The sequence below is a fragment of the Schistocerca serialis genome, chromosome 7 (assembly GCF_023864345.2).
Source record: "Schistocerca serialis cubense isolate TAMUIC-IGC-003099 chromosome 7, iqSchSeri2.2, whole genome shotgun sequence".
NCBI classification, from domain to species: Eukaryota; Metazoa; Arthropoda; class Insecta; order Orthoptera; family Acrididae; genus Schistocerca; species Schistocerca serialis.
In genome coordinates, this window is record NC_064644.1 from 109,080,225 (window position 1) to 109,103,560 (window position 23,336).

Genomic DNA, 23,336 nt, shown 5'->3' on the forward strand with positions numbered 1-23,336 from the left:
GGATTGGGGGGAGACCAAGGAAAGAATATAGCAAACAGGTTCAAATTATTGTAGTGTGCTGTAGTTATTCGGAGATGGAGGCTTTCACAGCATGCATTGTAGCGTGGGGAGCTGCATCAAAGTAATCTTCGGATTGAAGGCCACACCACCGCCACACGCCATTCATTAGTTTATCGAATATTTCAGTATTTTACCTTCCAGAGAAATGTAAAGACTGGCCTTGTGGCGTGCGGTGTGCTATCTGTGCTCATTTAAGGCCTCCTCCATATCACCTCAACTGCTTATCGCTCTGGTTCGACGTCCGCTTGCCATGCTGGCCCAGTTTCAAAGCACGTCATACCCATCTTCCCAAAGTTGAATTATAGCTGCATTTACCATGTATGTGATCTTTCACATAGTATTTAAACGTGAACTTTTTATAATCATTAAACAGTCACTTACATGGTGAAACAGCAGTCATTTGAGGAGCATACAGTGTATATGTTAAGATGATACATAGCTTGCCGATTGCTCATCTACCAGAAAGTTAGTGTCAGTACTTCATTTGACGTTTACATAAGTATTAGAGTCCATAATAATAAAAAAAATCGATGCCGCAGTCTGACATAGTTGCGACCCTCCTGCATTCGTCGTGACAAAAAGAAAATATGTGTTTATAGCCGTAAAAATACACATAGTGAGGTTAGTACAGGTTCAGACAGCGAAATAATTTGGGCGAAAATAAGGTTTAAAGGTGGATCAAACGTAGTCATTCTGTGCTTCTATAGAACCCCCTGCCTCTGAACCAATATGGGCGAAATATTTGCGAGGAATATTTCGTGTAAATTTCCTGGTCATGTTATAGTATAGTATAGTAACCTACAAGTGTGCATTCAAGTTAATTAAGGCGGCTAGTGAGGACAGAGAATAATGTAAATTGCTTAAATGCCTTATCTGAAAATAACCTTGAGTAGCTAATGAGAGAACCTACTAGTAAAGATACAAAAAAAAAAAAATAAGAAAAAAATCCGAACGAAACCAAAATTAATGTAAGGAGAGCCATCTCAATGTCCCCCCTATTGTTCTGTAGAGGGATCAATACGAAATTCTCCTTGCCATGCACTCTATTGGAGTTAATGCTTCGCTGGGTTACAGTTATCTTCTTTGGTTCAAAAATTTTTAGTCGGACTAGTGCTCATTGATCGTGACAGTTCATCCGTGACGTTTAGTCTCAAGCAAATTTCCACTGAATTAATGTCACACTGCGTGATCACTCTTAATATCTTTTACTTCCGAACAATTGCGCTTGCTAGCACGTGATTCTTCAGACTTATCCTTTGTGACGAAAATTTTTAAAACATTTCCCATTCAAGCGCATCTATCAGCCGTCCTTGATATTTCATTGTCAATTTACGTAAGAGAACGGTAACAAAACGTAATGAAACTTTGAAACGTTCGTTCAATTGTTTCCTATTCACAGCTGAAAGGCAAAAATTTTCACCGTTCAAGAGTCAGCGGTAGAACCTTATCTGTCCTCATTTTCCGTCAACCAGTTTATTTCCGATAGCCTTTAGTCGCTTCTGGTTGTTCAGTGATTCCGCGTTTTGAAGAAGTTATATACTTCCAACATGTAAACTTCCTTGGCAAGACTTTGGTCATCCAGTGAACTATTTAATTCGAGCAGTTACTTTACCCTTCCAGAATAAATATTTGAATGTTCATCGATCGGGACTATGTCAAAATTGTTATCTGTTCCCTTTCTTTATCAGTAATTCACATCTATTACCACTTCCGCTATCCAGAGAAAGTGCAAGAAACAAAAATATCATCCTCATTAAACAAACAAAGTAAATTCTTCCTTGTGGCCAACTTCTTAGCTTCCCTTGATAATAGCCGGCTACGAATTGTCCGCTTTGCTGCGTTTCTCCAGTATCTGAACAGGCACCAGTTCCCTTTTCTCTTACTACCCACAACGCAAAACACATACATACTTAAAACTTAATTGCTAAGAAAATATAAATTAATCCTTTCCTGTATGTCAAAACTTGATATAGTGCGATAACATTATACTCGTGACTGTCATCATTCCTGGCAACCATAACATTCTACTTTGACCCATCACACCATGCATACTTCACAGAAATCGTAAGAAGTTTTAATCTTGTGTTAAATGAATAAACAGATCGAAGACATATGTCCAGGCACTCTGTGACCTTAATGGTATCGAAACGGAGGGTGACACAGAGGAAGCTGAAAGACTTTACCACCTTTCCCAAAACTGTTTCATTGAGAAAGATTGTGCTGTAATTTCTCCTTTAAATCGTCTCACTAATGCCTGAATGACAGATACAGAAATAAATGACAGTGGAATAGAAAAGCAACTGAAATAGTACAACAGAGAAAAGGCTACTGGAGCAGACTGGGTAACAATACGAGTCTACATAGAGAATGTGAAAGAACTAACATCTTTTATAGCAGAAGTTTGTTCCTGGTGAAGAAGTGCTGGTCATTGCAGTTGACGAGGGCTGCTGAACAGACACAGAACAACATGGTCCAGTCCTATTAATGTGAGGACGGTGGTTGACAGAAGACCATGCAGATGGATTATACAAAGGGAAAATTGCTTGCAGTACAGTCGACAGGTTATTTGTGAACAAAAGGATTGTGCACAGGAGACAGTGACCCATTCACTTAAGATCCAATGGGCTGCCGCAGAGTCCTTGGTGGAATGATGACTGTCTATTGGCAATCAGGGCCGGACGAACAGCTCTGTGGATCTTCAAACACTGTCCAACTACAGGTAACTTTCACGCCTTCAGATCTGCGAGAGCACTTGTGAGGCAAGTGATAAAAGATCAGAGGAGCTCCTGGAAGGAATCCACGACTTCCATTAATCGGTCCACTTCCACTGCACAGTTTGGTACTCAATCCGACGGATTTTCGGCAAGTGCAGCACACAACCCTTTACAGCCTTGTCAAGTAATGGGATCTTAATGGACATGCCAGAAGACGTGGCTTAGGTTTTAACTGAACACTTATTTACTGTAACTTTGTCATCCAGACAAGCTCCTGCTTTTCAGGTGTTCCGTAGGACTGTGGAGATGAGGAAGCTCAATTTCTTCTCGCATAATGAGGAAGTCTACAACATTCCATTCTCGATGTGGGAATTTGAATCATCTTTGTCTGCAGCCAGAGACACTGCTCCAGGACCTGGAGATCCATTGTTCTATGCTTCGTCATCTGTGCCCTGAAGCTAAAGGACAGCTCCTCTCTTGATTCAATCAGATCGGGTTTGATGGACAGTACACCACGACTTGGAAGGAGGCAGTATTAATTCCATTCTGGAAACCGGGCAAAGACCTTAGCACACCTAACAGTTACCATAGTGTAGCCCTTACCAATTGTATGGGTAAGACTCTTAAATGTATGGTCAACCGCCACCTTGTCTGCCTGCTCGAATTCCGAGGTCACCTGAGCCACGCGCAGTGCAGTTTAAGGCGCTATGATTCTACGCTTGACAACTTAATTCTGTTGGAGACAGCGATACAGGAGTCCTTCTTATGCCGAAACCATTTGGTTTATATGTTTTTGACCTATAAAAAGCATTTGACAACATCCTTCGCCAACTTCATGAATGGGGATTATGTGGGTGCCTGCCACTTCTTATCCAATCTTTCCACCAGGACCGGCGTTTTCGATATCGCATTAGCAATTCCTTGCCTGAGTGCTATGGTCAAGAGAATGGGGTCCTCCAAGGCTGTGTCCTCAGTGTCACATTGCAATCGCTATCAGTGGCATTTCCTATGCAGTCAGGAGCCCTGTCAAATGCTCGTTGTTTGTGGATGACTTTGCAATCTTCTTCTCTCCTCTGATCTTTACAACAACAAGGCAGCTGCAGCTGACCATTAGGAGGCTGGAAACTTGGTCCAAGACAACTGGTTTTCGGTTCCCACCAGGGAAGAGTACATGTGTCGATTTTAACCGTGCTTGCCAAAGTTTTAACCAACCAGGGCTCACAGTGGGGGACAATATTTTACATTTACAAGAAACTGTGTACTTTTTCGGTTTCTTATTTGACTCGAAATTAAATTGGCTCCCACACCTGAAAGATCTGAGGACAAAGGGCTTCCAGTCATTGAATATTTTGAAATGCCTTAGTGGAAAAACATGGGGAGCTGACAGGTCCCGGCTCCTGCAGTTTTATAGGGGATTTGTTCATTCACATTGAGAGTATGGCAGCGTGGTCTGTGGATCAGCCCATACTTCCTACCTCAAGAAGTTAGATGCTGTCCACCATGAGGTTATCTGGATATCGACTGGGCCCTTTCGGACCAACCCAGTTTCAAGTCTGTGTGCAGAGGCTGGTGAACCACCACTCTGGATTTTGTGACGTATTCTTTTGGCTCGACAGGTGCTGAAATCTTGGCATCACCTCAGTCATTAGCATTTAGTTCAGTGTTCCAACCCACTTTTGAACTTCTGTTCAGGAATCGGCCCCATGTGATCAAGCCATTTGGGATACGTGCTACAGGCTGCCTCAAGGGTCTAGATCCGACGCATCAAAATACACAGCCAGGGATGGAACGCATTGCCACCTTTGTGCCTTCAGAGGCCCAAAGTGATTTTAACCTTGACACATTACAAGAAAACTTGTACTCCAGATTATTTTTCTGTAAGTTTTGTTTTGTCCATTTTAAGTATATACCACAGTTTTATCGTTGCTTATAGAGGTGAATCCCAGCAAGAGAAGTCCTCAGTTGTTCTGCTGTTTTCCCTGATAGGGTTTTTAAAGTGCATCTTCTGGAACAATTTACAAATTATGATGCAGAATTAGATGGCATTCTGATGGCACTGGAGAGTATTCACAGACATCAATGTACAGGTTTTTTTGTCTGTTCTGATTCACTTAGTGCACTTCAAGCACTTCACCAAATTATCCAGTAGATCAGCTGATTCAGCTCATCCATCACTCCTTACAGCAGCTCCGACACCATGGCAAGGAGGTGATCTTTTGCTGGGTACCTGGCCACATCGGGACACAGGGAAATGATTTAGCCGCCAAGGAAGCATGTCAGGATGGTGCTGTCCTTCAATGCCCCATCCTGTTGCAAGCCATCATCTCATTTTCTGACAGACGCATCATGCATCAGTGGGAGACTGAATGGTCGCAGGTGACAGAAAACAAACTGCGCTTGATCAAATTGACCACAAAGGCATCGTGGACTCCATGTTGGCCTCACCACTGGAAGGAGGTTCTACTTACCAGACTGCACATCATACATACCCCTTTAACACATGGATTCCTCCCCCGGCGGGAATATTCACCACTATGTGACGTTTGTGTTGTGCCACTGTCAGTTCAGCATATTTTGGCAACGGCTGTCCTACCTATACATCTCGAATCCAGTAAGGACACTGATGATAATGCTGTTGAGTGCCCTAAATCCGCCATAATCATGAGGCGAGTTGATGTTCCTTTCCTCAACTGATGCAAGAAGCACTCGTGGCCGCCGCCCGCGAAACCCGTGCCGTGTGACAATCATGGTCGGTAAAGAAAAAAAGACGCAACCCTTACAATATCCTAGACTACTATGTTCATGAAGTTGTCAAAATTTGTGTAATCATCCCCACTATGGCCGACGAAACACGCATGGCTTGTCCGACCGTTGTCGCTGTGTGCACTCAGAAAACTGCCAGATCTGACCATAAGGACGCATATTGACATCAGATAAAAATTCCCGGAAGCTCTGGAGTGAGTAGTGTCAACATAATAGCGATAATGGACGGGAGTCCACACTGACTCAAATGTAGATAGGCTAGCTTCTACTGAAACAACGCAGTTTATTCAAGCCAAGCCTGTTCTTTTGGCCGTAGACTTCTCCACCTAGCTGCTAGCAGCACACCTTGTCATTGGTCAGCCGTCGTAAAGCTTCGCGCACCATACCATAGCCGTGTCTCTCCAGGTGCACCTCACACATTAACTGCACTCAACAATCATAACCGCCACTTTCTGTTCCCTTTACGCACTCGACACGTTACGTTGCAGGTCTACCCTTAAAGATCAGAGCTTCCGAAAAAACTGCCACCCTCTGCAGGACATCCCAAAACTTAACCCGTTTTTCACTTCCCGCATTCAGTGGTCCAGAGCGTCTCTGCAAGGTTGTTTGACATAATGCCTTATAGCTACTCATCACTGCGGTTACAGATAGATTAGCCTTTTGACTCATCTGTCAGTTGCACATCTTTGCATTGCACTACCTCCTAAGACGTCATCTAGCTACAAAAGCGTACATCGCAGTGTCGTGAAAAGTCCATGGGAAATCCTGACTCAACCAACTCATTTTGAATGAGTCAAAAGTGTGCTTCCATGTTATTGTCACCTGTTGGCCAATGACTTGTAATTACGTCAGTGCTACAGCAACAACATGCACTATACTCGATTTAAGTATGTATAGTTCCACCGCAATTTATTACCCGTGCAGGTTGATACGTTGCTACGAAGCAAGCTCGTTCCATGGTATCGACGATACTGTCCAGTCACATTAATGTGACAACCTGTGGAAGGCCAAAATAGCCAGCTTTTCCAGTGCGGACTTCTGATAGACGCGCAGGAAGTGTGTCTGTGAGGTTCTAGAAGGCACCTACTGGGATGTGGAGCATTGGTGGGTCAAGTGCCATGGCCAGCTGCGTTTGGTTTCTCGGTTCAGCATCCATGGTGCGAACAGCCCCATCGATTGTCGATTGGTTTTTAATCCGTGGAGTTTCATGGCCTCATCCTGGTGCTTTACGAACCACGCATTTACATTGCGAACTATGTGACACGTTGCTTTGTCCTGCTGGCAAGTGGCAACGTGCTGAGGATAAACTAACTCCAGAATGAGATTTTCACTCTGCAGCGGAGTGTGCGCTGATATGAAACTTCCTGGCAGATTAAAACTGTGTGCCAGACCGAGACTCGAACTGGGGACCTTTGACTTCGCGGGCAAGTGCTCTACCAACTGAGCTACCCAAGCACGACTCCCGAGTGAAAATCTCATTCTGGAAACATCCCCCAGGCTGTGGCTAAGCCATGTCTCCGCAATATCCTTTCTTCCAGGAGTGCTAATTCTGCAAGATATGCAAGAGAGCTCCTGTGAAGTTTGGAAGATAGGAGACGAGGTACTGGCGGAATTAAAGTTGTGAGGACGGGTCGGGAGGCGTGCTTGGGTAGCTCAGTTGGTAGAGCACTTGCCCGCGAAAGGCAAAGGTCCCGAGTTCGAGTCTCGGTCCGGCACACAGTTTTAATCTGTCAGGAAGTTTCGATAAACTAACTGCATACAGGAATGTAGATGGCCTCAAGGATAGATGCATACTTGTGTTGATCCATTGTTTCTTCCAGAATGACGAGATCAATCATGAAAATACACTCCTGGAAATTGAAATAAGAACACCGTGAATTCGTTGTCCCAGGAAGGGGAAACTTTATTGACACATACCTGGGGTCAGATACATCACATGATCACACTGACAGAACCACAGGCACATAGACACAGGCAACAGAGCATGCACAATGTCGGCATTAGTACAGTGTATATCCACCTTTCGCAGCAATGCAGGCTGCTATTCTCCCATGGAGACGATCGTAGAGATGCTGGATGTAGTCCTGTGGAACGGCTTGCCATGCCATTTCCACCTGGCGCCTCAGTTGGACCAGCGTTCGTGCTGGACGTGCAGACCGCGTGAGACGACGCTTCATCCAGTCCCAAACATGCTCAATGGGGGACAGATCCGGAGATCTTGCTGGCCAGGGTAGTTGACGTACACCTTCTAGAGCACGTTGGGTGGCACGGGATACATGCGGACGAGCATTGTCCTGCTGGAACAGCAAGTTCCCTTGCCGGTCTAGGAATGGTAGAACGATGGGTTCGATGACGGTTTGGATGTACCGTGCACTATTCAGTGTCCCCTCGACGATCACCAGTGGTGTACGGCCAGTGTAGGAGATCGCTCCCCACACCATGATGCCGGGTGTTGGCCCTGTGTGCCTCGGTCGTATGCAGTCCTGATTGTGGCGCTCACCTGCACGGCGCCAAACACGCATACGACCATCATTGGCACCAAGGCAGAAGTGACTCTCATCGCTGAAGACGACACGTCTCCATTCGTCCCTCCATTCACGCCTGTCGCGACACCACTGGAGGCGGGCTGCACGATGTTGGGGCGTGAGCGGAAGACGGCCTAACGGTGTGCGGGACCGTAGCCCAGCTTCATGGAGACGGTTGCGAATGGTCCTCGCCGATACCCCAGCAGCAACAGTGTCCCTAATTTGCTGGGAAGTGGCGGTGCGGTCCCCTACGGCACTGCGTAGGATCCTACGGTCTTGGCGTGCATCCGTGCGCCGCTGCGGTCCAGTCCCAGGTCGACGGGCACGTGCACCTTCCGCCGACTACTGGCGACAACATCGATGTACTGTGGAGACCTCACGCCCCACGTGTTGAGCAATTCGGCGGTACGTCCACCTGGCCTCCCGCATGCCCACTATACGCCCTCGCTCAAAGTCCGTCAACTGCACATACGGTTCACGTCCACGCTGTCGCGGCATGCTACCAGTGTTAAAGACTGCGATGGAGCTCCGTATGCCACGGCAAACTGGCTGACACTGACGGCGGCGGTGCACAAATGCTGCGCAGCTAGCGCCATTCGACGGCCAACACCGCGGTTCCTGGTGTGTCCGCTGTGCCGTGCGTGTGATCATTGCTTGTACAGCCCTCTCGCAGTGTCCGGAGCAAGTATGGTGGGTCTGACACACCGGTGTCAATGTGTTCTTTTTTCCATTTCCAGGAGTGTATTTCCCAGACTATGACGTTCCATCCTCTGGCCTGGACCCATCCGACGATAGTTTTCAGACGTTTTACGTCTTACACACCAACGGCCATCTGTCCTATGGAGCATAAAAAGTGGTTCATCTGGAAAGACGACATGTCGCAACTCAATGGACGTTGTGTTGCGGCACTAGCGTGCAAATTCCAGCCTTCGTCGCCGATGAACAGCATTCAGCATGAGAGCATGAACCAGGAGCCGGCTGAGGTGGACCCTACGCAGCAACGTTTGGTTCGAGCCACTGTTGGTAACCCCTTGGCCAGTCTGGCCGGTCAGTTGCTCAAAGATTGTACACGTCTTGCATTCTCCCCCCTCCTTCCTACTTCCATCTATAGTCCACATTACACAATGGCTTTTATGAGGATTTGAGAGAAGCGAAAATTAAAATAAACTTTCTAGTTTACATAGCTTGTCATGTTGAGTTGGCTGCAGTGCTTCTTGTCTAGAGATCTGATTCTTGAAGATTAAAATGTCACATCAGATTCTCAATGCTGGTTTGAACTAAATAAATCTGAAGATTGTTGTTGCAGCATTATTTTAGTTAAATATATTACCTCACATTTTAGTATATCATATATGATTTTTCACATTAACAAAGCCGAAATTACGTCGTTCGCACAGAAATACAAAAATGCGTCCGATCGCATCAGAGGCATGCTTACGCGTCTCACCTTCTGCGGAAAAGAACAGTATTCCAAAATATTTAAAATTTTTCTTAACAAATGAATTTCTGCTTGCTTTAATTTTGATTATTATTTCATAAATGAATCCAGAAATAAATATAGTAAACCGTACAGGATTCCGTAACTAATAATAGAAATTTTCAGTGTGGAAATAATTCGTAATTGAAAATGTTTCTAAAAAAATAATTTTAACTGTACATTCGGAACTAGTAATTATCGATTATAACATCGAAACTAAAATATCTTATAGATAAATTCCTTTTCATAAACTTTAGTTTGAAATGTGACATACTGTGTATAAAATTATATGGAAGTTTTCAGAAAGACAACTGAGGTAATATTAATCCGTCCAAAATTCGAAAACTAATACTGGTATCGACAACTACTGTTGAGGTAAGGTAATGCTAGAGGAGGAAGTCCCGTTACAATCTCCTAAGCTTTCATTGACTCCTGTCATTTATGACCCATGATGCACCACAGTTGGCTCGGCGCCGGTTTTGGACGGCGCAGTTTCGCCATGCACCATGTGCTGTAACCATGGCTGCACGCAATCAGTTTACAAACGTGGCCCTTTCTGAAATGCTTCTATACCTGGCACTTAAGCCAATGATCATACCCTTTTGGACATCAGATAAATAGCTCAGTTTCCGCATTACGACAACGACTACACTGTTTTCCGCATCCCCCAACACGCTTTATATATCCTCCACGGCTAGCGCTGCCATCTGCGGTCTGTGAGTGCTTTTTGCGCGTTGACGTCGAACATAGGCGATGGCCACATTACTGTGACTGGGCCGTGTATGAGCCCAGGTAGGCTTTGGGTAGTCACTAAATTAATTTCGCGTTTAGGTTTAGTTTCTATTCGAAATTCTGCCTTACAGATTTAGATTCTTTACGGTTTTCCTGAATCACTTAAGATAAATGTCGGAATAGTTATTTTGAAAACGACACGGTCAATTTCTTCCCCAGTTAGATTCAATTTTTTCCCCAGTCAGCCTGTGGTCTGATACTAATGACTTCGTCGTAGATGTAATGTTAAATCCTCATTACCATTCTTTCCTCTCGATCCAGAATAGTCATTTCCTCTATTACCTGTTCTAAGTAAGAAATTGCACCGTTGGTATTAATCTCAAAATTCTTAAAACCCATGTTCTAAAAGGAGCCAATAAACTTACACCATCTGGTCAGAAGTATCCGGACACCCGTATATAATGCTTTACGGGCTTCTAGGTGTCATGGGAGGCGGTACTGCCAGTATAAAAGGATGCGGAGTGTATTGAGTCGAAAGACTAGAGTGAATCGGTCAAGAAATCCCAGTTACTTCGAACGTGGGCTAGTCATTGGACATCACCCGAATAACATATTTATCAGGTACATTTCAACCCTTCGAAAGCTGCCCATTCGACTTCTGGTATTGTGTCTGTGAAGCGGAATGAGCAACCACAACTTAACCAAGACCAGACTGATCTCATGTACTGACGACCAGGGACCGTCGAACATAGCGGAAGCTGGTTTAATACATGAAATCAGCTTAAGGACTCACTCGTGAGATACACAACGCTAGCAGCTGTCCAGTTAACTTCATGACTGTGCGTAGGCGTGTAAAAGGAATGGGGTACAATGAGCGGGCAGCTCATCGGAAGACACACATTTTTGTAGTCATTGCTAAGCGATTCGTGAAGTGATGTAGAGAGCGATCCCATTTGACAATGACTGACTGAAAGCGCGTGATTTGAAATGATTAATCACGGTAGAACCCGTGGCAATCCGGTGAACGGTTTGAGTTTGGCGAATGCGTGAACGATACCTGACTTGTATAGTGCCAGAAGTGAAGTACGGAAGGCATGGTGTTACGGTATGGGGGTATTTTTCTGGTAAGAATGGGGTCTCTTATTGCGGTTAAATAAACACTAAATACAGAAGGCTGTGAACTCATCTTACAGCAGTGTCCACTGCGTACAGTAGAGGAACATTCGGAAACGGTGACTGATTATTCAGTATGAGAATTCAACCTGTCATTAAAAAAAAAGCCAGCATCGGTAAGGTAATGGTTGGTAGGCAGTAACATTCCTGAAACGCAGCAGCCTCCCCATTCCCGACCTAAACCCAGTGGAACGTCTCTGGGATGAGTTAGAACATCGACTTCGCCCCAGATCCGAACATCCAACATCACTACTTCCTCTGGTTTCGACTGTTGAGGAAGAATGAGTGGCTATTCCTCCACAGACATTCAGACGGCCCATTGAAGTCTTCAAGCCGGCATAATGGCGAAGGATGAACACCAAAAAAAAATGGTTCTGAGCACTATGGGACTTAACATCTATGGTCATCAGTCCCCTAGAATTTAGAACTACTTAAACCTAACTAACCTAAGGACATCACACACATCCATGCCCGAGGCAGGATTCGAACCTGCGACCGTAGCAGTCGCGCGGCTCCGGACTGAGCGCCTAGAACCGCTAGACCACCGCGGCCGGCCGAAGGATGAACACACCTCAATTAATGTCCACAACTAGGTTTTTGGACTCTTTCGATAATGCAGCGTTCACTGATCATCCGAACACCACTCGTGACATCTTATAGTCAATTCTGCGTTGCATAGCTGTGTCCGGATACTTTTGATCGGTTAGTGTTACTTTCCTTACCGCGTGACGTGCCCGCGACATCATAGGCGGTGGGCGGTAGTCGTAGTGTTTTGGCCCATCAGTTTATTACTTACCCCATCGTACCTCACGAGATAAAAGTTAAAATAAAACTGAGTGATCACTAGGGTACCATCTGCGAATGAAACAGGAAGCTGGTACTTCTGGAACCCTCCGTCACACACTTACCGGTGCTTTGTGGAATGAAGATAGAGCTGTAGCGTTCTGTCCCAAGTGACGTGGGTATCGTCGAGAAGTTTTGCTTCTTTCAACACGCAAGCGTCCGTTCTTTCGTGATTACACGTGAAATACGTAATGAAATGGATGTATTTTTTCACCTCCAATGGCTCTACTTGCTTGTATACTGCGACTATTTAAACACTCTAATTTTGAGCGAAGGCGCTGACATGGTGATTGGTTGTACCCGTGGACCTAATTTCTTTGTCGCCTTGGAGGAACAAACTTAGGTAACGTGTAGAACGCTGTGGCTCGATGATTCAGTTGTACAATGCCAGACTACAGAACCCCAGTCTCGGACTGGATGCCTCAGGTTCCTTATCTGTTGCTTATACGAGGCGTGTCTTTTTAAGTAAGTACCGTTTTGAAATGCTAAGATATCTCAATAACTTTATTTTTACATGAAAGCCTGTACCTTAATCTACGCACTGATGCCATTACAGTCTGATTCTTCCTTGTTTACGTTGTGTACTGAGTGTTTAAGATGCCTCCGATAATCGTGAGTCCCGTCGACTGTGAAGTACGGGCTGTTATAAGATTTCTTAGTGATAAAGGTCTAAAAGCGATCGATATTCATCCTGAGATCTGTGCAGTTTACGGAGAAAACGTTATGAGTGATTGAATGGTTAGAAAGTGGTTGAGAGCATTTAAAGATGGCCGCACAAATGTGCATGATGAACAACGGAGTGGGCGTCCTTCGGTCGTTAATGAAAGTTTGGTGCAGGAAGTGGACAATAAGGTGAGAGAAAACAGACGCTTTACGATTTCCTCCTTGCGGGATGACTTTCCTAATGTTTTTCGTAATGTTTTTTATGACATTGTGACCGAGCAATTGAATTACCGAAAATTGTGCGCACGTTGGGTACCGAAAATGTTGACAAAACCAAGCGTTTAGACAGTTCATTGACTTTCCTTGAGCGGTGCACAACGACGGTGATGATTTCTTAAGCCAAATTGTTATGGACGATGAGACATGGGTGCCCTACGCCACACCAGAATCAAAGCAACCGTCTATGGAAGTTGAGCAAGGGCATCGTTTTGCTGCAAGACAATGCCCGTCCGCATGTAGCGAATCAGACCAAAGATCTCATCACATATTTTCAATGGGAAACTCTAGATCATCCTCCGTACAGCCCCGATCTTGCGCCCTGTGACTACCATCTGTTCCTGCACTTGAAGAAACACCTGGGCGGTCAGCGTCTTCAAGACGATGACGAAGTCAAAACAGTGGTGATGCAGTGGTTAACAAGTCAGGTGGCAGACTTCTATGAGGAGGGTATTAAAAAACTGATACAACGTTATGACAAGTGCCTCAATTTTGACGAAAATTATGTAGAAAAGTAGATTAAGGTACAGGCTTTCATGTAAAAATAAAATTATTGAGATATATTAGCACGTCTTTTTTTTTTATTTCAAAGCGGTACTTACTTTAAAAAAAAACACGCCGCGTAATTTCTTTCGCATTTGGTGGTGCTTGTTGCTTTGAAAAATACTGAGTTGTTCTGTAGTTACGAATAAACGTTAAACTGTGAACAGGCTGGATAAGTCAGTCTGACGGACGGAGGAAGGCAGCGGCAAATCACCTCCAGCAGGACCATGCCCAGTAGACGTTGAAAATCACCCTTCATGTACACTTTCCGGCAGTAAGAAGCGATAGCACACTGGCAGAGTGACATTAGTTTCGAAGCATTTGGCAGTGCAGCATATGTCTAAAATTATCAAAACCGGGTTAAATGTCTTTGTAAGAATAAATTAAGTACGGGTACTTGCCGCTGCTATATAACCTCAAAATTTGAGCCATTTGCGCAATCTAATTTTTGTGACAGGAGAAGTCCAAAGCAACTAGCAGTGAGGACACACTCCCTGACTGCGCAAAGAAACACACGCTCTCGTATTCCGGTTTAAGCTCCTTGTTTCAGCAGAGGACAGAATTTGATTCAGTTGCTTAGTCGTACGCTGTCAGGAGGGTTTACTTGTCACATCTGTCTTATAGACAAACAGTAAATCTGTCGGCCAAAAATTTCTGGAACGTATACGTTTCAGAAGTCTTTGCCATTCATATTAATAAGTTATTTAATTTGTTGTACCCGTTGTGAATTTAAGTATAAAATAGAAACAGTGTTCGGGCAGTACAGTTTACTAATGGAAGATTAATATTTAGGTTTTCTCTTCCCCACATGTATATCCGGAGCCGCTTCTCAAACGTTCCGCATTGCATTTCGTAATATTTCATCTGCCACAGATGTATTTCTTTCGTTAAGGACACTTTCGAGCTCATCTAAAAGGTTTTGAATTGTAAGTGTAGTTCAGGTCATCTTAAAGAAGAAAAAAATTGGGAACAAATAGGTCTGGTAATCAAGGGGGCAAGGAAGATCGCCGATCTTTGAGATCGTCGCCGATGTTTGGGATGACGTGGTGTGAAAATGTGTGTCGAGCAACTTGTGTTGCAATCGATGCAGTGTGGACTTCGGCTCCCTGTTTATGGAACCACATATCTTTTATGTTGACAGATTGTAGTAGACCTTTTGCGGCACTTTGATATGATTTTCGGCAGTCACTGTTATTGGAGCCCCCGAACTGTGGAAATACTTATTGGGTTCCCCTCTGCGCAAAATCGATAGTTTTTCCCGTTGACTAATCATTAAAACGCAACATGGCTCATAGGTCATAATCAACAAGACGTTACCTGAAGCAATGATCCTTCCATAAAAGATCGCATACTGGACAAAATCACAATCAATCATACCACTGTGAAGTGAAGTAAACCTAAGGCAGCACTCTGAAAACACCCATTCTGGAATTTTAAGTGTACGAGGACTGACAGTTGATAAACTAATGTTAACTGATTTTGTTGTGCGTAATAATTCAACTAAATGTATAATCACTGGTCATTCCAACAGAATCATTGTTCCTACAGTACTATTCGACTGAAGAACACGTTGCTACACATTCCATTGCAGCATGCTCATTACAACTGGAAGCTCTAAATCACTCGTCCCATACTCTTCTAAAGTAGCACGTGCGCCAAACCGTTTGTTCCTTCTGTCGCTCCTTGTGAGCTGTGCAAGGAGTATCCCAAACCTATAGCGTCAAAATTATATTGCTTGTAGAGGAATTAAAATACGGTACTGTGACAAAGGAACTAATGATCGAAATGACTACTCAGTTTTTTTTATTTTAACTGACCGGCTACACCTTATACCAACAACTTTTGCTCACAGCACCTGTTCATATTGGCGACCTTCAGTTTCAGCATACGACAGCGCATACAATTTTGTCGCACGCTCTCAAATGGTTCAAATAGCTCTGAGCACTACGGGACTTAAACATCTGAGGTCATCAGTCCCCTAGAACTTAGAACTACTTAAACCTAACTAACCTAAGGACATCATGCACATCCATGCCCGAGGCAGGATTCGAACCTGCGACCGTAGCGGTCGCGCGGTTTCAGACTGAAGCGCCTAGAACCGCTCGGCCACACAGGCCGGCCGCACGCTCTCAGATACCCATACTGTCTGTTGTATAGTAACAGGCAGATAGGGCCTAGCCAGCTAATTCCTCTTCAGATTCTTCTGGGATTTTGTACGCCTACATAATGTAACCACACAGAAAGAAAAAATTAAAACATAAGAGTACGAATAAGGTCCAGCAATCGCCTTGGCCATAGGATTATGTTTCCCCTTCCAATGTAAATATGAGGGTATCGTTGTTCAGGTTCTCACGGACAGTAATATCGAAATTTGATGGTGCACTAATCACGCTCTCTCGTGCAAAACAAGACGTACAGTCTCCAACAATTATGGCAGCACATACCAAGTGAATGATACCATTCAAACGGGATTACAACAAATAAGATCCCATTACTTCATGGTGTACACATGTAGCCCACAAAGTGACTGGTAATCTTTTCTAGTTATCCGAAATTACTGTAATGTATGGATTTTCATCACCCTAGACATATCTGTTTCGGTAATTGTAAACACTGTCGAAGCTGAAAGAGATCTCATCCATAAAGAATACGACCTGCAGTGCTGCGCTAGATAGTCCATTGGTAGAACCGAACTATAGGTTCGAAATTAGTCTCATTGCTTGCACGCGTAGTTTATGACAGAGGTGTAATTGGCGTTCCATTAGTAGACTTCATGCTGTATCTTTTAGGAGTGTGCGTTTACTGACAAGTTGACAGATGGTTGTTGATGAAACCTGTCCTATCCGATTCGACACCACTGCAGTGGGCACGGGATCATCGGGATTTGACAGTCGATCAATGGAAACGTGTCGGCTCTTCGGGCGAATAACATTTTTGTTACACTAGGTCGATGGTCGTCATCGAGGTGAACAGCGGCTCGAGACGTGCAGCGCACCACGGACGCAGGCTGTTGGGAGCAGTATTATGCTATGGGAGACATTCTGCTCTTGCATGGGACCTGTGGTAGTAATCGAATACACGCTGACAGTTACGAAACACCTGCATCCCTTCATGTCTGATGTCAGAACTATAATTGTCTGTATCTCGGAGCCAGTACCGTGCCACGGTGGTTTGAGGACCATTATAGTGAACTCAGTTCATGTCTCGGCGACCAAATTCGCCTGATGTAAATCCTATGGAACATATTTGTCGCTATCGGGCGCCACACCGCGTACGTAAATCAGCGGCCCACACCGCGTACGTAAATCAGCGGCCCGATATGTACGTGAACTATCTGATCTGTGCAGACACATCTAGTGCCACATATCTCCATAAATCTACCAGAAAACTGTCGGATCACTGATACGCAGAATCAGTGATTTATTTCGTTCCAAAGACGGACAAACAAGCTATTAAGCAAGTGGTCATAATGTTTTGGCTCATCAATGTACTCTGCATAACCGACAAAGGCAGGACCTCTGTTTCGGCGGTGATCAGTCCTTTATGTTTCCACTGCTTGGTTCACTCCTTTATCTCGTGCTGATAATGATACACCCAGCATTGGTCCATGATTGATTGGGCCACTAAAGAAAGCCCCTGGTTTAGCCTGAAACAGCTACAACTTTTCCACTGCAGCTAAGATTATGTGGCTTTTTGGATTGGTGCGAGCAGCCGCGGAACCCAACGTCGACGATCTCTCTCATGTTCAAAATATCGAAGGTGTCGATAAATGATCACGATGATGACAGATGTTCAGTTTTCGATCGCCGCCTCGATTGTGATACGCCGTTCTTAAAGCCAATGGCCTCCACGTCACATGCGATTCCCAGTTCTACACAGAGACATGGTCCGGCGCTCCGTTCTTAGTCATTCAGACTCGTTTGATCATATTTTTCTATCATACTGGAAGGGTTCGCGCTACCTAATCCCTTTGTCATATGATGGTGCTTTGTTGCCGACACTTCTACCAACCCAACATACACTGTCGTAGCCGTTTTTAAATGCAGAGCATGAAATTAATTACATAACTTAATTTTTTCTGAGCTGAAAATTAAAACTTTGATTACCCTTTGTACACTGGACACTGGTCCAACATATTTTTCCAGTGAGTGCATTATATCAGCCTAGCATTTTTCTGGAATGTTTGAAAAATACTCGTCTGCAACTGCCATTAATAACCTCTTGGACAGATGCAAAACATATTCCAGCTTCTAAGTTTTTAGATGTTGATGCAGATAGGAATCAGAGAGAACCAAATTGTAGAATGGGGTGGATTATTAGCAGTACTTCAGAACCCTCAATTTACCCGTTACCTATGCACCTGTGTATGTGTGCAGGTGATGATTGAAGATGATTTATTATTTGAATTAGATTAGGTGAAATGAAATATATGAGGAGGATGAAATCGGTGGACGTATGACATAAATATTAGTGACAGTCAGGGATGCTGAGTCGATGACGTAATGAATGTGCCGTAATGGAAGTTAATGCCAGAATGGGACTCGAACCCGGATTTCCTTTTTTTTTTGGCGAACTTTGGTCTTAACCACTTCAGCACGCCTACAGGCCCGCCGCAGTTTCATTGTAACTGAGGATTTGCGACACTGTTACCAGAAGTTCTCCCACAGGGTATTTGGGAATAGCTCTGGGGATTCAATATTTATATGGCTCTTGCACTAAATCGTCGTCTTCCCCCCCCCCCCCCCCCCCCCCACCCCGTTAGTGGTACTATTCCTAGACATGTTGTTGTTGTAGTCTTCAGTCCTGAGACTGGTTTGATGCAGCTCTCCATGCTACCCTATCCTGTGCAAGCTTCTTCATCTCCCAGTACCTGCTGCAGCGTACATCCTTCTGAATCTGCTTAGTGTATTCATCTCTTGGTCTCCCTCTACGATTTTTACCCTCCACGCTGCCCTTCCTAGACATACAAGAAAGGTTTTAGCAGTCGCGAATTTGAATCACCATTGGCTGTATATTGGAATGACGATAGTAAAAATTTGTGCAGGGCCTGAACTCTGACGCGGTTTTATTGCTTTACACGAGCGCTCCTTGTCCAGGAAGGACATGTGTGTAGTGTGTCTTGGCCCTGGTGTTGTCGAAGAAATACGAAATAGCAGAGCATGTGTTATTAAGAATTACGATGCAGTGTTCCTTCGGACATGCGTGCAGTGCATGTTGTGACACATTGACCACGGTATATGAAAGTTTGAGTCAGCGGTTAAGGCGACTGCTCGCGTAGAGCGAGAAATCCGGATTCGAATCAGTGTCTGACTCAAATTTTCATTTGCATTCAGATATAGAGCCGAAGGTGATTCAGATTGGCAACTGCGAATACGTTTCCTGTATACCTTGATGGCTGTAGTCTCTGCATTGCCTGATCCTTTTGACATGCATGAATGTCCGAATGGACATTGCATCGTATTTCTTTGTAACAGATGTACTGCTATTTCTTCTTCCTAGATACCCTATGGGAGAATCCCGGAGTGAAGTGTTTGTAAGTAATAGGAGCTACACATAAATGCCAATGAAAGCTTTTAGGACTGGAGGCGTTGTCAGATAGCATGGTGGTTACACCAGAAAGCAGTAAATCCGTGGTGTCATACATGTAATTACATTCCAGGTTCAGCATTTGTTACAGGTTTTCTCTGCTATCATTTCATGTCTTTGCATCTTCACTGATTTTATCGCCGTTATTCATCCATTTCATTTCAGGAAAGTTATTCGAGGAGGTCTGTGTGACATTCCTGCCACTGCCCTCCTACACTCCGTTTAGGTATCATGAGAATAAGATAAGGTAGATTGGAACACGTACGAAAGCATTAGATTATCATTTGTCCCTCGCTCAATATGCGGCTGCAACAGGACATAAAGTCGCTAATGCTGGTACGTGCCATTTTCGAGACGACAGGACTTTTCTTGTACGGCATCCGATAAGCTGCTGGCCAACAGGCGGAGCAAAGCCACTATGTGGGACTGCCTTCACCTATATACTGTACCTTGGCCTTAACCTACTTTCATAGGCGCGGACTCTGTCTCTCTCTCTCTCTCCATTCGTGTCCCTCCCCCCTACCCCCCTCTCCCTTTAGCGGGCAAGCGACCTAGCAGCGCGGACACCAATCAGCTGGTCCATCGTCTTTGCTGTTTGGCTGCGTGACGTAGCCGATTGGTGTGATAGCTAACACTGACAGGTGCTCACTTGTCAGTAACAGTAATTCAGCGCGGCAATGGTGCGCTACGGGGTTGGCACTTTGGCTCTGCGTAGTGGTAAAATATCGATATTTTTTCAAATTATATTTAGCGATATTTTTCCCCGGTTCATTGACATCAAAATGGCAATAGCGAATGCCAATATTTTTATTTTATATTTTGTCAAAATTTTCGGTAAATATTTGGAGTTGTCCTTTTAAATTGTAATAGAACATAATTTTACTCTCACTAATTTTTGACTTGCATCACGTCCAGCCTTTGATTTTGATTATGTGAAGCAAGTCTATGTGGCACTAAAGTAGAAAAGTAGTAGTCAGTTTGCTTGCACGGGGGGGGGGGGGGGGGGGGAGAGAGGATGGAACAACAACATTTCCAATGTAAAGAAATAGCACACCAGTGGCGTTAGAAACAATTTTTAACGCAATTAGTGTGCTATCTCTTTACATCGGCATTCTTCAAAAACAGTTGCTGAAGGAGATGAACAAAACTCTAAATGACAAGATTCGTGTTCGCTGTGGTCTGAGACGTGTGAACGGGAAATTCTGACGTAATCGGCGCTCGGTGCTACCAACAGAAACTGCAACGTTTAGCTTCACCATGCAATTTTGACACTACAACTGCTAGGTCACTGTCTTTGGCAAAAAGGAAAAAATGGGGATGTCGACATGAAGTGTTGCGGGCAAGCCCATCGGACGCCTTTTACTGTGCCACTTAACGTGCAGTTAACATTTGTAGCAAAGTGATTGTCGCCAAGCGTGAACGTGCATCATTTTCCTTTCAATTCTTGCTCTAAGGGGGATAGGCAGGCTACTAGTTTGTTGATGTTGAAATCTTGCCCTCCCACACATCACTATTAAAATTCTGTCTCTGCACAAGTTTTGAAAGCTTCGTGAGGCATAAGATATACAAAAGAAAAAGTTTTTACTTGTCTTCATTTTCTCTTCTTGTTGTTACTGCAGTTAGTGCGTTTAGGGTTCATAGTTGCGGCTGAAATTTTGATTTAACATTGTGGGTTCCTGATAACTAATTAACAGATGAAGATTTACCTGTATATTTCTTGAATTTAATTCTATTCTTGTTATCACACCGACGTTACAATTTTCACTTGAAAACACAAATTACTTTGTTGTTGACGAGATTAGAAAAATCGTGCGTTCCCATCGGAGGCATGCCCACTACTACGTATAATACATTCTGCGGTACTAACTGTATTCCAGAGTTTACAAAGCGAAAGAGTTAACAATCTATCTTGACAAAAGAAGAATCTTTACCAAATTATGTCATTACTTATAAATGAATCCAGAAATAACTTTAATAATTCGCGTTAGGTTGTGCAATTAATAACATGAATTTTAAGTATGCGAGATATTTCGTAATTTCAAAATATTTCTCAAAGTAGATTAATTCCAACCGTACACACAGAGTTTAATAAATTAATTTTTTTCTAAAATTTTTAGCCAGAAATATAATACATCGTATACAAAATCATATGAAATTCTTTCAGTGAAACAGCCGAGAATGTTCACCTATACCAGATTCGAGATTAATCCCGGTATCGGCTCCTTCTATAAAAAAAGGTTATTTTAGAAGAGGGTGCCCCATTACAATGTACAGAATATATAATACTGCTTGTATATTTACATTGTCCAGCCGATATTTCATAGGCAGCTACTTCGATAGTTTTTCCGTCGATACATCGATAAATTTTTCTATATATTTAGGGCCGATAATGACATATTTTAAAAAAAAAATATCGATATATCCTATTCCCGATGTTTTTAAGAATATCAACAGTCCTATTGGTAACCTGTGTCGTCTTCGCTGAGCATCGCGCTTTGTTTCTGCATAATTCTTTGCATAGCCTGTTAACAGCCAGATAAATGTCAAAAAGGGCACTTCACACGCCACCATTGAATAACTGTATGTGACCGCTGAACGGATCAGTACTTGGACATATGCGCTCGATCGTGTCAGCTTGACGCAAGTAATATTCGCAAATATGTCTTCTGGGACAGAGACGGCTGCAGTTGTGAATTCTTCGTCTTTAGATAAAGAAATATTACCGGCCAAATCGAACTGAAGACCTGGCCAGGGTGGCAGCAGCCTCGCGTGTACATCCGAGAACTAAGGGGATGTGCTAACTACGTACACTGCAGTAGGCCTGTTACTACATTGTGGAGCGCCTGCAAACGACTTGCATAAAAATTACATTGACCAACACTACTGTTTCACAGTACTCTTCGCATATCATCTCTACGGCATCATTCATTCAAAGTGTAATCAATCCATGCTTCGTGATATTGGACTACTGGCCACTTTAATTCAGATGTTACTTTTTTCGTAAAAGAAATATAGTAGTCCGTTTTTGAAACTGTCGTTTCTCTCGCAGATGATATTTCGTCTATTCTGACGCCTTCTAAAACCAATTCCTATAAAGAGAAAAAGTTTCTCCGTTTCCATGCTAGCCGTGAAGTCCGGTTCTGTGCAACGAAAACTGAAGTTCTTACAAAATTGATGTTTCGTTGTATGGCTCATAAAGAAATGGTCGCGCAGTAACAGTTTTATCCATCTCGTCAGTGTGCTCTTGATTTCTTCGCCTTGTGGTAGAAACTTGAATCCCACTCTGCCCAGCATAGAGATTCTTGTGCTGTTATTTACGCACAGTCGAATTTCTTGGCTGTAAAATTTTACTTGCACGTTCCATCGACTTTTTCCTCAGTGCTGTTAATTTTTCATCCTGCTTGCCGTCACTAATTTGATGACGTTCCAAGCAAGCCGTCGCGGCAGCCCTCAAAACATTTTTCCGCGGATACTTCCCGTGCTTTCACTGCGAGGTATTATGCACTGCTTTTAACTGGAACGTTGTTGTACCAAGTAATGTGACCAATTACTGCTACGGCCTGGTCTGCTGTTCGCTTTGTCAAGCAATAAATGGTTGTCAGTCCAAGACTTGTTGCTGTGGAGTGGTGCTTTCAGATGGGCTGTGTCCTCGGCCTCATCGTACGTACCGGTTTGCCAATCCAACTGTGGAAGAACCATAGTTTAGCGTGCGATCGGAATCTCTATGCTGCTTGGCACTTCTCCGTAAAGAGATCATTCCTAACGATGAAGGTTGCGATAATTGATACAGAAAAATACATCAACGCGGAGTTCAACCTTAGACCTTTGTGTTGTTGACCTGCCGCCCACTCGGTGACAAAGCCATTTTCTATTGTGCTTCGCAGTGGTAGCTGAAAATAATTTTTCATGCGAGTGTCAACGTCCCAAGCCTTATTTTTAGCTCTTTCGGGAGACATTCAACTGATAACCAGCTTGCTGAAT

General features: G+C 43.9%; 1 protein-coding gene across 2 annotated transcripts in view; it reads left to right on the top strand.

Moving 5' to 3' along the window:
* LOC126412068 (zinc transporter 1) overlaps window positions 1–23,336 on the top strand; it is a 262,949-nt gene that overhangs the window by 8,315 nt on the left and 231,298 nt on the right. The gene's annotated exons all lie outside the window — the stretch shown is intronic.